At 35.4% G+C, this 16,074-nt stretch overlaps 1 protein-coding gene across 1 annotated transcript in view; it reads left to right on the top strand.

The window, feature by feature from the left end:
• The window catches only part of MDGA2 (MAM domain containing glycosylphosphatidylinositol anchor 2), an 871,541-nt gene that overhangs the window by 372,739 nt on the left and 482,728 nt on the right, over nucleotides 1–16,074 (top strand). The window lies entirely within an intron of this gene.

The following is a 16,074-nucleotide window of genomic DNA, read 5'->3' as shown; positions in this document are numbered from 1 at the left end:
TGCCAAAAATTACAAACCAGAATTTTTATTGATTTATATGATATGTACTTATTTATTTATTTTTAAAGATTTTTATTTATTTGTTTGACAGAGAGAGACACAGTGAGAGAGGGGACACAAGCAGGGGGAGTGGAAGAGGGAGAAGCAGGCTTCCTGTCAAGCAGGAGCCTGATGTGGCGCTCGATCCCAGAACTCTGGGATCATGACCCAAACCGAAGGCAGATGTTTAATGACTGAGCCACCCAGGTGCCCCTGACTAATGTGATTTTATAAGTGGATCTGTGTGTATGTGTGTTTGTGTGTGTCCATGAACACACACCTATTACTTCTTGAACAGATGGTTATAGTTACTACTAGGTTCTTATGTCAAATGGTGATCACTTAGGTTTGGACAAGGGAAACAGAAACCATTCTGATTACTTAAAACCCTGAGTTGAGAACTGAAGAAATTTAATGTAGGTAATGAGTTACACTGGGGATAGAAGAGACTGAGAAGAGGGAGACGTACTTGGCTTTCCTTTTTCTTCTGTAATTCGGTCTCATACTACTCCCAAGCCATTAGCTAAACCAGTGAGAGTCTGGGAAACATAGTCTGCAAGGGTTTAGTCCCTCCCAATGATGAAGAGCAGAGCAGATGAAGGTTTAAAATTTTAAAACAAGAGTTTATGGGCAAACTGGCCACAGCCAGCCCTCACAACAGTGCAGAGAATACCACCTGGGGAATTCTGGCTTGCTTTCTAGGTAGTCATCTGAAGAGACACATTTTTGCCTTGGTAAATAAGGTCATTCAGGTTCTAATACTCATTTTGCATGTTCATAAGCTTGTTTGTGTTAGTATAATCAAAGCAGATAAGGGATGACTTTGCATTTTCTAAACTCATAAAGACTCATACGTGTACAAACAATGCAAAAATTGGGTTAGACATTTCTAATGAGAAATGCAATTGCAGGTCCTAGCAGATTGTCCCACTTATAAATCAGTGTAAGTGAGCTATAGAGAGCTAAATTAAGATCAGAGTGCCCATTTTTAGACTTGCAATGGCAAATCGATTGGACATTGCTCTTGTCTACCAGGTTCACTCTCTCAGTAGGCAAACCAATGAAGAAGCCAAATAAAAATCATATTGGTGAGCGAGGGCATTCAACTGAGGTCGCTGAAGGCCATCAGATCCATTATTGGAGGAGAAACTCATAAGGTTTGAGTCCACTAGTAAAGATTTCCCCTTTTTGGACAGTTCCCGAATAGATTCTACTTGCCAGTTTGTTCTCCTGAATGCTTATTTTTCCATTCCTAAGGCTGACCAATTCCTGTTTTGATTGGCACGTTCTTTCTTTAGGTTTATTAGTATTAATACATTCAGTCACATTATAGTCAATTCCTAGAGGTGTGTTAACAATTTGCCTTCATTATGCTGACTTTGCACATCTCTATTCTGAATAGCTGTGGTTAATTAATTATAATTGCATTCCCTAAGGACAGTCTTATTTCCTATATTTCTAATTTCTTTAGAATGGGTGCACCTTATTATATTTTGTTAGAATCCTAAAACTCTGATGAAACTTTGAGTACAGCTTATCCTTTCTTCTGCAGTTCCTCACACTAGGCTAGAGAAGTTGAGTGACTAAGCTCAGGCCCCTTAGACTTTGGGGACAGGGACTAGATTAATAGGTGGCTCCCAAACTGCTAACTTTGTACTCCTTTCTACTCATCTGTGTTTTTGAAACATTTGTACCAATTTCTCCCCTTTTTAGGAATTACAACACTTTTCAGCCTGGTGGCCAGAATGTGATCTTACTTGATCATTACTTTGATCACATTTTATTATTGTTACACATTATAGGGGTGGCCCATCCAACTTAAATTGTGGTCCATGAAACAAGTGTATCAACATCACCTGGGAACTTGTTACAAGTACAAATTCTTGGGCCTCACCCAGATTTACTGAATCAGAAACTCTAGCAGTGGGGCACAGCAATATATATTTTATTTTATATTATATTTTATTTTTTTAAAGATTTTATTTCTTTATTTGCCAGAGAGAGAGAGAGAGGATGCACACAAGCAGGGGCAGCTGCATGCAGATGGAGAAGCAGGCTCCCTGCTGATCAAGAAGCCCGATGCGGGACTTGATCCTGAACTGAAGGCAGATGCTTAACTGACTGAGCCACCCAGCTGTCTCAGCAGTTTGTATTTTAATAAGTCTTTGAATGATTCTGATGCACGTTAAAGTTGAAGGTCATTCATTTAGTGGATTTATATAGTGATGCATTCGAGAATATCCTCAGAGATGCTCATATATGTTACCAGAATATCCCTTGACTCCAGGTGAATGTGGATCCTAGATATTTACTTACCTTCTAAGAGTTACAGCATAGTCACTGGGTGCATGGTTTCATTTCCACAGACAGGCCGTTCTTCAGCAGTCAGGGACAGTTCTCCCACTGTTGGAGACCAGCACTTTCAAGAGGTTTTCCTGCTGACTACACTCATCTGTCCTTTGGAGGCAGTTCTCTTCCAGAACATGGTCAATGCAGGATGACACTTAATAGATGGTTTCAGACTTACTTCCTTGGACATTTCAGAATGTAGTGGTTCATTAGAGCCTGTAAGAAAAGATAGATTGAGGTTCTAGTTTTTACTTTGCCTCTTAAAAGGTTTATATGAGGATTAAATTACATAATGTGTGTAGGAGATTTCAGCATAATGACTAGCAAGTGTTAGGCACCAGTGTAGATGCTAATGTCATTACTGCCGATATTACTGATACTACACAGAGAGCATATTGCTCCCCGAAACAACTGCTGTGTTGGACACCTATGCCTTCTTTTCCAGCTAAAACACAGAGTTTTTTTTTTTTTTTCTTTCTTCTTGTCCCCAGTGATGTCGCCTCAAGCAGCTATTCTCTGGTACATTTATTATGATCTCAATAAAAACATCAACAGGTTTTTTTTTTTTTAATAGGCAAGGTTTATTCTAAAATGTGTACAGAAATAAATAAGAAAGCAAAAATAGCTAAACACTTCTAAAAAAGAAAGTTAACTTGGGAAGATTTGCCCTACCACTTTTTTAAAACCATGTAAATAGTAATGATTAAATACCATACAAATACCACATAATAATAATAAATAAAATAACATGGTATTGTTGCATGAATAGACAGACTGATAAGCAGATTATAAAATGCTGGAAAAGAACCTTATACACTAACAATGGAGATATGAATTTAGTGCCAATGGAAAACAAAGGCAGTATTTCATACCATTAGAGGAAAGTTATATTATTTCATTAGTAGTTTTGACACAAAATGCTAACTTTCTAAAGCAAAATACATTTGAATCTTTACCTCAAATTTCACACTATCAGATTAAATTGGGACCATCCATTCAGTGGAACTCTGGGCATCTGTGAAAGAAATAAGGAAGATCTCCATATATTACAACAGAATGATCTCTGTGGTTGAGATCTAGCTATCAATCAATCTATCATCTCTCTGAATTTCTTTATGTCTATATAACATTTTTGATATTTTTAGAAAAAAATAACATTAAAAACTAATGAAGATTGTTACCTTTAGGAAATGGAAGAGAACAGGATTGAAAGGGTAGAGATTAAGCTATATATCTTTGAATTATCTTATTTTTAAATTCTTACTTATTTAATTCAACTATAATTAATGCATAGTGTTGTATTAATTTTAGGTCTACAATACAATAATTTAAAAATTCTGTACATTACTCAGTGCTCATCACAATAAGTATACTCTTAATCCCCTTCACTATTTCACTCAATCCCCCCCATCCACTTTTTCTCTCGTAATCACAGTTTGTTCTCTACAGTCGAGAGTCTTGTTTATTTTGGTTTGTCTCTTTTTTCCTTTGTTCATTTGTTTTGTTTCTTAAATTCCACAAATGAGTGAACTCATATGGTATTTGTCTTTCTCTGATTGACTTACTTCACTTAGTATTCTGTCCTCTAGACCTATCCATGTAGTTGCAAATGGCAAGATCTCATTGCTTTTTATGACTGAATAATAGGCTAATATATATTCTAATATATGTTCTATGTGTGATGTTGACAGTGAAGGAGACCATCAATGATTTCCTTCCAAAACCACTGAATGGGATATTTATTTGCAAATGAGCTATTAAGTAAGGGGTTAATATCCAAAATATATAAAGAACTTATACAACTAATACCAAAATAATAATAATCTAATTAAAAATGCAAAGAACACATGAATAGACATTTTTCCAAATAAGGTATGCAGATGGCCACAGACACATAAAAAGAAGCTCAAAATCACTAATCATCAAGGAAATGCAAATCAAAACCACAATGAGTAGTTTTATATGTTTTTTGAGTTGTATTTTTTATATTAAAGCCATGCATATTTACATAGCTCCAAACAAAGTAAGTTATTTTTAAATTCCTAAAATTTGAATACAAATGGAAGCAAACTAACACAAGTCCATATCAAGCTGATAGAATCAGCCCACAAGAATTATATCAAGTGATTTATTATAGAGGGAACAGATTGCATGGAGCACTTGGTGTGGTGCAAAAATAATGAATACTGTTATGCTGAAAATAAATAAAAAATAAATTAAAAAAAAATTTGGTCTTTTGGTTATATCTTAATGGGATATATCCTAAATGGAGGCAGGGAGGGAGAACTGAAAAACAGACTAAGCTGCATTTGGTAGTTGTTCTTTTAGTAATAATATTATTGTTATTTTACAAAAAAATTGCTTTGAATCTATTTAATATATATGTTAAATATTAAATATATCTATATCTTAGTTATAGTATGCTGAATAATAGCTCCTAAGGATATCCATGTCCTAATTTCTGGAACCTGTCAATGTCACTTTGTATGGCAAAGGGAGCTTTGCAGATGTCATCAAGTTAAGGGTCTTGAGATGGGAGATTACCCTGGATTATCTGGATGGGCTCCATATGCTCCTAAGAGTCCTTAAAAGAAAGAAGCAGTAGGTCAGTAAAAAAGAGAAAATGTATACTGCTGGCTTTGAGGATGGAGAAGGTAGCCTCTATTTAAATGACATAAGCAGTTTCAGGAAGCTGGACAAAGCAACAAGCAAAACAAACAAAATGAACACAAAAACACCAGATTCTCCTCTGGGAACTTCAAAGAAATTCAGCTTTGGGAACTCATTTTTTTTTCCTCCTAGTGGTGTAAGATAATAAATTTGTGTGTTTTTTAGCCTCCAAGTTTATACCATTTTGTTATAGCAGCAATAGGAAACTAATACAGTAGGCTAAAGAAGATAATTAAAGATATATGTAAGTATACACTCAGACATTTAAATGAAAACTTTGGGGTTTTAATTTTTAGTTGGCAATGTCCATATGAACTCATAATTTATTTTTCATTTTTAAAACGTATGCAGTTCCTAGATCAATCTAATGAAAAATTATAGAAATAATGTAACAAGCACCTGGATTTTTATCTCTAAATAGGATTTTCCAGTAAATGGGACCAGGTCTCCTTGGAAAAATGGTCAATTTCTGTCCTGGGGCAGGGAATATGTAAAGTGAGCTTTAGGTTTTTATTCCAGCCATTAAAAAAAAAAAAGAAAGGAAGAAAGAAAGGAACAATCAAAGAGGACTGAGGTCACTTCCAAAGAACACACTCAACCGGAAAGGGCTTTGACTGGTCAAATAAGAAATAATATGAATCTTGGGGTGATTGTATTAATGTCAAAGGAAAAAAAATCTTTGAGTATATAATAATAACATGCTAAAACAAATCAACAACAAAATGAAACAACTAAACCAACAAAAACTTAATGAACATATTTAGAATTTGCTAAGACACATAAGCATTTTTTAAAAATTGATAATAGTTGAGAATTTATCTTGCTTTTTTTTTTCTTTAAAATGTACTCAGCTGAATTTTTTTTAAAATTTTTTATTAATTTTTTATTTTTTATAAACATATATATTTATCCCCAGTGGTACAGGTCTGTGAATCACCAGGTTTACACACTTCACAGCACTCACCAAAGCACATACCCTCCCCAATGTCCATAATCCCACCCCCTTCTCCCGAACCCCCTCCCCCCAGCTTTTCTATACAAACTGTATTTCAAAGTAAACAAATACTTGTTGAAGACACTGTCTTCTTTAGAGATGAATTTCAGTATATACATGCTGAAAAAATGAACAGAATTTAAATTTGCAACCCCCTCAAAAAATAATGATGTAGGCAGGAGTCATTTATAATGACTGAAATCATTAGGTGAAATATGTTGAGGAAATTTAAAGTGGATGGCTCAGTATGACATCATCTGGATCCTCTGATCAGTCTTAGCCTTCTTGATGAGCAGCACTAGGAAGTACACAGTGCCACGCATTAATTATTCTTGCTCCATTTCCAAATAAATTACAAATGAACCTATATATAAGGAAGCTTCTAGAACTAACTAGCAATTTCTAGAAAACATAGGGTTAGAAAACAATGCTAATTGACACCAGGATGCAGTCACCTAAATACAGAATGTAGGAAAATGTACAGGACAGATCTTCTAGTAGACAATATGGGGTGGAGGGAGAGGAGGAAATGTTACAGATTGAGATACCTAAAGGTCATGTCATTCTTATGCAATGGATAGACTTTTTTCAGACTCTGAAAAAATACATATTTAATACGACGTTTTGAGTCAGTCAAGGAATACTGAGTACAACCTGGTTATTTTATATTCTTTAAAGGAGTTTTTGTTAAAATTACAAGGTGTAATAAATGGTATTATGGTTACATTTTTTAATGTGCTCTCTGATAGAGATAATATGATGTATTTACAAAAGATATGAACCAAGGCCTGGAATTTGCTCAAACACTTTAAAAAAATAAAGATAAGTGATTTTTTTTTTTTTAAATGAGAGGAAGGATAGGAGAAACTAAATGGCAACTATTGCTTGTTGAAGCTGCATGATGGGTACATACTAATTAAATCATTCTCTTTACTATATTGAAGGTTTAAAATTTTCCAGGATATGATGATAAACATAAAAAGTAATATTGGATTCATTCCAGCACACAGGTGACCAGATTGTAGCCTGCAGTCTTGTATCTCAGAGCTTGGCAATCAGAGTTTTAGCCTGGAAGACATTTTAAAGCAGATAATATTTAGAACATTTTTTTAAATTGTGATGTAACTGGCGTATAACATTGTGTATACTTAAGACATAGAGCATGTTGATTTCACACATTTATATATTGTAATATGATTTCATCCACAGTGTTAGCCAACACCTTTATCACATCACATGATTATCATTTTTTTGTGGTGAGAATACTAAAGATCTAGTTTCTTAGCAACCCTGAAGTATACAATATGGTATTGTTAACTACAATCACTATGCTGTGTATTAGATCTGTAGAACTTATTTATCATCTAGTTGCAGGTTTGTACCCTTTACTAATATCTTCCCAGTTCCTCTACCCACTGTCTGTTTCCATGAGTTTGTTTTTTAGATTCCTCGTATTAGTGATACCATAAAGTTTTTGTCTTTCTTTCTTTGTCTAGTCTATCTCACTTAGCTTAATGCCCTCAGGGTTCATCTGTGATGTCCCAAATGGCAGGATTTCCTTCTTTCTCATGGATGAATAACACACACACACACACACACACACTCTTCTGTTGACAAACACTTGGGTTTCCCTATCTTGGCTTTGGTGAGTAATGCTGCAGTAAACATGGGAGTGCAGAAATAATTTTTGATATCCTGTTTGGAAAATGTTATTTTTAATCTCAGTAAAAATTATAACTTTAAACATGATGACTTCCTGTTACATTTATCATAAAAGTAATTATACAGTATTTAGTAAGTCATACACAAGAATTGACGTGGGTTTTTTTTGTTGTTGTTGTTAGCTAGATAGGTGAATGTCTGAAAATACCTTTTAAAAAGAAAATAGAACAATGATTTCCTTGATTTATTTATTATTTTTGAATTAACATATAATGTATTGTTTCAGAGGTATAAGTTTGTGATTCTTTTTTTTTTTTTTTAAAGATTTTATTTATTTATTTCACAGAGATCACAAGTACACAGAGAGGCAAGCAGAGAGAGAGAGAGGAGGAAGCAGGCTCCCTGCTGAGCGGAGAGCTGGATGCCAGGCTCAATCCCAGGACCCTGAGATCATGACCTGAGCTGAAGGCAGAGGCTTTAACCCACTGAGCCACCCAGGGGCCCCTGCACACCTTTTTTAACATCTGTTTCTTCAGCTTGTGCTCTCTTATTTTTTGTCACGTTCACCTTCAGATTAAAATTATAATAATAGTTAAAAGTTGGCCCAAGGCTAAAACCAATATGGAAAATATTCACAAGCACAGAATGAAAATTCCTATATTTGGTTTCATAACATTAAATTCCATGAAGTATAACTCTAGGCTTGACCCTTCTGAAAAGGATACCTGGGTTCTTATAGGACCCAAGGCATAAACTGACCTGGTAATGTTTTCCACCTGGTAAACTAACATAAATTTTAGAAACTACGTGTATCATGGATGTTTGCTGTCTTCTTTAGTGGTATAGCAAACCTAAAGTACTGTGTTCACTTCTCAACTCATAACAAAAGGCTTTTTTTTTTTAAGCTAAAAATTCCTTAATTTTTTTTTAATATAATTTTTTTATTTTTTATAAACATATATTTTTATCCCCAGGGGTACAGGTCTGTGAATCACCAGGTTTACACACTTCACAGCACTCACCAAAGCACATACCCTCCCCAATGTCCATAATACCACCCCCTTCTCCCAAACCCCCTCCCCCCAGCAACCCTCAGTTTGTTTTGTGAGATTAAGAGTCACTTATGGTTTGTCTCCCTCCCAATCCCATCTTGTTTCATTTATTCTTCTCGTACCCACTTAAGCCCCCATGTTGCATCACCACTTCCTCATATCAGGGAGATCATATGATAGTTGTCTTTCTCCGCTTGACTTATTTCGCTAAGCATAATACGCTCTAGTTCCATCCATGTTGTCATAAAGGTTGGTAGTTACTTTTAGGGAGAAGGAGATTGGGATTGGGAAGGGGCATGTGAAGAGCTTTCTAGAGTGCCTGACAAAGGTTATTTTTTGCCTATCTTATATGAATGCATTCAACTATTATTTTATGCAAATAAATAAAAAATAAATGAAAGCCTAAGTGGCTCAGTCTATCAAGCATCTGCCTTCAGCTCAGGTCATGATCCCAGCGTCCTGGGATCAATTCCCACATGGGGCTCCTTGCTAAGTGGGGATCCTGCTTCTCCCTCTGCCTTCCACTGCCCTTTTTGTACTCTCACTCTCTGACAAAAAGACTCTTTAAAAAAATAAAAAGGAATTAGGACTTTGGACTTATTCTCTAGTCCTTTTTAAATAGCAGGAAGAGCTTTCTGGTAAAGCATATCTAGGGTCAAGATAAACCATTTCATCTGAATTTAAAAAAACAGAGTGTGTGTGTGTGTGTGTGTGTGTGTGTGTGTGTGTATGTGTGTATTTGACTGTCTGTCTGTCTCTGTGTGTATTCTGGAGGTATCTAAAAGTTAAACTTAGAAAATGCAACAAAAATACTAGTGGAAACGGATTTTTTCCCCCAAAAAACATTAACATTAACATTAAACATTGATAACATTAAAGCCTGAAGCCATAAATAAGAGACTATTATATTTGAGTACACTAAATAATGAAAATGATGATGGTAATAATAAGCAAAGTAAGTTTGGGGGAAAATCCTAAATTAAATTAAAGGCAAAAATGTCAATTTATATATATATAAAAAGTAATGTTTCAACAAAAGAAAGCACAACATATTTAAGGAAAAGTACTACAAATGAAGACAAGCATAGTCAAAGAATGTGAATATGCAAAAAAAAAAAAAAAGAAAACAAAGACAAATGTCCCTTAAACAGACCACAATTAGCTTACTCTGACATTTATATAAAAAGGTTGATGAAAATTGAAAAGGGAGACTCGAATCTATTGACAAAGGTAAAATGCAGTTGATAATGCAGTATCTGCACTATGTAAGGGAGTGAATAGTCTCTTATATTGCTGGTAAGAGCATAAATTACTAAATCTGTGGCCAATTTGGAAGTATAATTAAAAATAATACACCTAGATTTTGACAGTTACCTCATTTCAGTGCATTCATCTACAGAAAAACACATGTGTTTCTGATGTTACATATTATATATATATGTCTATCAAGAATTTACACTGCCACATTTTTGTAGTAGTAAAAACATGGAAACAACTTTAGTGTACAATAGTAGAGACCTAGATAGATAAATCCACAACACCAAACAAGTATACAATGGAATACTATGCAGTTATTAAAAAGAATAAGACCCTCCTATATGTTTTGATTTCAAACAGTCCCAAGATATATTGTTAAATAGGTTGTGGAGAGGAGGATGGTCGGACGAGTGGAAAAACAGTGCTAACATTCGTTTGAAAAATTCATGAAATAGCCCTGAAAAACAAAACTAAAACAATATGTACTGTATCTTAAGCAGGAGAGGTGAGAGACATAGGATGCAGGAAAGAGTCTTTATTTTTAACTGTATCTGTTTCTTGTTTCTTTTGAATTGTGTACATATGCATATATTGACTATATTGTAACTTAAAAACAGGTAGTATCCCTAAGGGGATGGCTGGGATTAGAAAAAGAAAAAAAGTATTATTCTAATATGGCCTCATTCAGTAAGCTCACTACCTAGTACATTCTTTAGATGATTAGACCAAAATTTGGGGCCCAGTTTGAGATTTCACTGGGGATTCAGGATGCTTGGCAAGTGAGTCTGTCACTAGGTTCCTGTCTATTTGTGAGGGAAAGTGGTCTCTGTGAGTAGACAGAGGCCCTCTAGGGGGCAGTGTTTCCTAACACGACTGCCAGGCTTACAGTGTCAGTTCTGGCCTCATGAAAGAAAATATCCTCCAAGAGTCGTATTTTCATTATAACTACTATTATTTTGCACATTAAATTCACTCCCTGTTATTGTAGCTACTTCCCTGGTTTTCCATGTTCATTATTCTAGCTATGTAGATTTTAAACCTGAGCTGGTTTTCTTTCCCTTCTCTATCCTTCACCGCCTTCTATAGCTTTGAGTGTTCTCCATCTCTGCTGCCCCCCTTAGCTAGCTACTGCCTGCAATCCCCCTGCTTCTTTTATGTCCTCTTCACTTCATCTTGGGGCCAGTCCTGGGCAACTTCTCACTTTTTCACACAGCAGCAGGACCAATACAGAGAAATTACTTAGGTTGAGGATTACAGTTAGTGTTTCCAAGAAAAGTGGGGTGATAAGATTGTGAGCATGCTCAGCGCTATCTAATTCTTGGTGCCAAAACATTCAAGAATGGTGCATGAGCAGTTCAGCCTTCTTAAGCTTTGAATTCATCTTCGTCTGGTTCCCACTGTGTTTCTTGCTCCTCTCTTTCGCGTTGAAGAAACATGTCATTGTTCTGGAAGATTAGGTCCAAGTAATCTATATAGTTTGCCATAATTGACAACACTTAATTTCCACAAATTAATATTAATCCTGTTTTCTGAAGTTAAATAGATTTCTTCTCTGGAATCCCTCTCTGATCAGTATTGCCCAATCAAATGCACAGGAATTAGTTGTTGAGTATAATGTGTTTTATAATTGTTCATAATTTTTCACCCCACATGTATTTATGGAGCATCTACTAGCTAGTCAAAGCAAGGTGATAAAGATGGTCTCACTGTGCTAATAGTTATCTAAGTCTAGCTTCCTTGAAAAATATAAATCCATCTTGTTCATTGTGTGTCCTCACTGCATATCATTTTCACTATTTTTCTTCTATCATAGGCTCTTAGTTCAGGTTCCCTAAAAGGAATTCCTGAGGTGAGGTTTGGTGTGTAAGTGATCTTTAAGGAAAGTGGTGATAGGAAAGAAGGGTAAACAAAGGTGGGGAAGAGAAGGAAGCAACACCAGCCATGATGTTAGGCAAAGCCAGTTTAGTGGGTATCTTCACCCTAACTGTGAAGGGGAGCTCTGCATGTAAGTTTAAACTCCATTTTCCTGCCCTTGTGGCTTCCAGTCTAACTGTGTTCCCTGCACACAGTGATCTAAACCTGATAAATATTTGTTAGATAAATGAAAGGAAAATAGACCTGCTAGGGAATATCAAGGAGCTTAGAGTCTAAACAGAGGTTAGGATAAGGAAGAGTGTGATCAAAGCTATGAGAGGAGTACAAATAAATAGTGGGTTCCAAGGAAGAACAAGTGTCTTTTCTTACCTATCATTTTTTTAATATAATGATAATATTTTTAAAAAGCTTTTAAGGTATTCTTAGCAGTCTCTCAGATACAGGTAGAATCCAGAATGAAAACTAGGATATGTAAACTGGACTTTGCCTCAGGGCCTCCAAATTAGAGGACACAAATCTTTGAATTATTTGAAGGAATAGAGATATTTTTCAAATGTTTACATTATGTGGATCTCCTTTCAGCACATGCACTCCTTTAATTGAGCTTAACCTGCAGCTAGCAATAGGGTAATGTCAGTAATACCCTTCTGGGAACTACACTGTCCATCCTAAAATTGCTAGGATTCTGTGGCCAAGTTGCTAGGTACGGTTCTGCGGGAGTCTCCCCTGCAATACACCCGTGGAAGAGGATTTCACAGTGTACCCTGCTTCCGTGCCAATGCTTGTCCTGTTACCTCCGCCTGGAATGAGCTTCTACTGTTCTTAATTTGGTTCTTTCTTACTCATCGTGCAAGGCCTAATCTCAGACGTCTTCTTAGCTATGACACCAAAAGCACAGGCAAGAACAACAACAACAACAAAACAGACAAATGGGACAACATCAAAATTAGAAACAGCTGTGTTGCAAATAAGATCAAGAAAGTGAAATAATCACACACGGAGTGGGAGAAAATTTTTACAAATCGTATGCCTGATAAGGAACTTGTATACAGAGTATATACAGGTGCTAGGGGTTCCTGGGGGCTCATTCAGTTAAGCGTCTGACTCTTGGTTTTGGCTCAGGTCATGATCCTATGCGGGGCTCAATCCCAGGACCCTGAGATCAAGAGTACACCACTAAGTTGACTGTGCCACCTAGACACACTGACACAGACGTTCTTAAAGCATTACTTATCACATCCCCGAAATGGAAACACCCCAAATTTCCTTAACAGATGAATGTTTAAAGAAAATACAGTATATCCATACAATGGAAGGTTATTCAGCAATAAAATAGGAATCAAATACTCCGTACTATAACAGGATGAACCTTAAAAACACTGTGGGAAGTAGAGAACTCAGTCACAAAAGACCACATAGTGTATACTTTCATTTACATGCAATAGCAGATCCATAGAGACTGAAGGCAGATTAGTGGGGTGCTCAGGGGTGGTGGGGTAGGAGTGGAAGGTGATGGTGCAGGGGAAGAAGACACGTGTCAGCCAATGGCTATTGGGTTTCTCTTAGAGGGACAAAAATGTCCCAAAATTTGATTTTGGTGATGACTACATAGCCTAGCGAATACATTAAACATTGAATTATAACTTTTAAATGAATGGATGGTATACTATGTGAATTATACCTCATTAACACTTAATACAGCTCTAAACGAAACAAACAAACAAACAAAAACCCCTGAATTAAAGGTATCCTCTAGAAAAAGATTTCCTCAGAGGCACCTGGCTAGCTTGGTCAGTGGAGCATGGGACTCTTGATCTCAAGGTTGTGGGTTCAAACCCCATATTGGGCATAGAGATTACTTAAAATATAGTTATAAGATATAAATATATATTATAAATAAATATATAATAATAAAATAAATAAAATTAAATAAGTAAAATGCAAATAAAATAAATAATATATTATAAAATATATACATAAATATATAATATATAATATAATTACTTGAAATCTTAAAAAAAATGAAAAAGATTTCCCAAAACCTCAATTTGAGCTCATTACCTTTTTTGTGTTTCTGGAGCATATATTTATGTTAATAGTCATATTGCATTAAAATTCCTCATATGGCTGGCTTTATCACTGAACTAAATTCCTTAGAAATGAATTCTCTTCTTCTTCCTCTTCATCCCCTCCTTCTCTTCCTTCTACTATTGTTATGTTGCTAGTGTCTAGCATAGTTTTTCATGTATAGGAAGCAAACAACTGAGTTTAACTGTATTATTTCTTACATTCTTTTGAGGCTATTTCATAATGTTAACACCAAATTTAAAATGCTTGTAGGCAGGAAGAATCCCTAAATGTTAGAAAATGCTATCTGCAATACTCTTTTTTTTTCTTCCTTTTTTTTTTTTTTAATTAATGGGTAAATGTTTTGCCTTGAAATTATGGATGATAAAGACAAATCATAAGAGCATATAATCAATATTCGCATACAAAAGCACAGCATATACTGGGCCATTAAAATGACTTTATGAAGGACAAATCAGATCAGACTCATTTTTACTTTCTTCTCATAAATTTACATAAATTTTACTTTCTTCTCATACACACTTTATAAATTTAAAAAAACCTTGTGATTATTTTATCTTTTGTTAAAGAACCATTAAGCTTTTCAAACGCTGTTAATTTGCTCTGACTTTTCCTTGTCTCATTGCACTTCAATGAAAGAAACAGGTTGAACCACTAAAACTCTGTACTCTAATATTATTATATGATTTTACTAAAGACTTCATTGTCATCAAAGTTTCATTAATAACCCCAGAATATTATTTGATGGGGTATTTGAAGACAGCTTTAAGTAACAATTATTAATTGGTTTTATATTCAAAATTCTGTTTGGAAAAAACAAAAATCCTTTACCTCAGTGATTTTCAAGATTTCTTTCTTTTTTTTTTAAGATTTTATTTATTTTTTTGACAGACAGAGATCACAAGTAGGCAGAGAGGCAGGTAGAGAGAGAGGGAGAAGCACGTTCCCTGCTGAGCAGAGAGCCCAACGCAGGGCTTGATGCCAGGACCCTGGGATCATGACCTGAGCGGAAGGCAGAGGCTTAACCCACTGAGCCACCCAGGCACCCCTGAACTGAATTCTTAGCCAAAATCTTTTCAAAATCCAGTATATAAATCATGTAAGAATAGAGATGCTCTGCTAATTAGAAGTTGAAAAAGAGGGTCAAGAGACCCAACCTCTAGCCACAGTTGTCCCCCAGGGCACCTCCAAAGATTGCTTATGGCTCCTTAGGGTAAAAATCACTGCCTTAGTTAGCTGAAAAGTAGGTCTAGGCATCTCCCTGCACCTGGGGAATTATATTTTTTATAGTAACCAATTACCTTGAACTAAGCCAAGTTAATGGCATTTTGCTAACTGATTAGCAAACACTGGAACCCACATCATATGTGTATTGTTTTATATAGACTTTTTAATAGAAAGATGTTAATAGGTACCTCTATGATAACACACTCATGTGATGGAAACAGCTGTGAAATGGGTTGCATGTAATTTGTTACTAGCAATATTTAAAGTGCCAAATTTTGCAAATGGTTCACTTGAAAAAAAAAGAAAATTCAAAGTTATTTCTATTAAAGTTATTTTTATTCCTTTTGCTTTCCTTCTCTGAAAGCCCTAACTGGAGGACAGAGAAAGAAGCAGAGTTAACAGCTGTCATGGGAATTGCTTATAAGTAGAATATGACTTTGGGAGTAGGGAAGGGAGCGAACAGTGTCCATCCATCCACTTCTTCATCTCCATCCCAATATCTCTGTCTCTCTTTCTCTCTCTCTTTTCTCTTCGGGATCACATATCTGGTTATCTGTATAGGTCTGCTATTCACCCACAATGGAATCTTCAACAAGACTTTTAGTTTTCTGGTCTAAGAAATTTATAATCGTGTCACCTTCCTCCTGGGGCTGTGTGAGAGCTATGTCATACAGTCTGTGGAAAACACCTAGCACAGTACATGGCTTGTAGTTAGGGTTCTTTGACTAGTAAAGGTTCGGCTTCTACTAAACCATTTCCTTTCTTTTTTTCTTCCCTTACTTCCTTAAATTTCACTTTAACATTTCTTATATTTCTTATATACTTTATACTTACTGAAGAAAAGAATGTGAGGCATTTTCA

Source organism: Mustela putorius, unplaced genomic scaffold, assembly GCF_011764305.1.
Source record: "Mustela putorius furo isolate JIRA1106 unplaced genomic scaffold, ASM1176430v1.1 tig00000129_pilon_pilon_pilon, whole genome shotgun sequence".
In the NCBI taxonomy this organism is placed as follows: Eukaryota; Metazoa; Chordata; class Mammalia; order Carnivora; family Mustelidae; genus Mustela; species Mustela putorius.
Note: the sequence above shows the minus strand (reverse complement) of the source record. Positions and strands in the feature narration are given on the sequence as shown.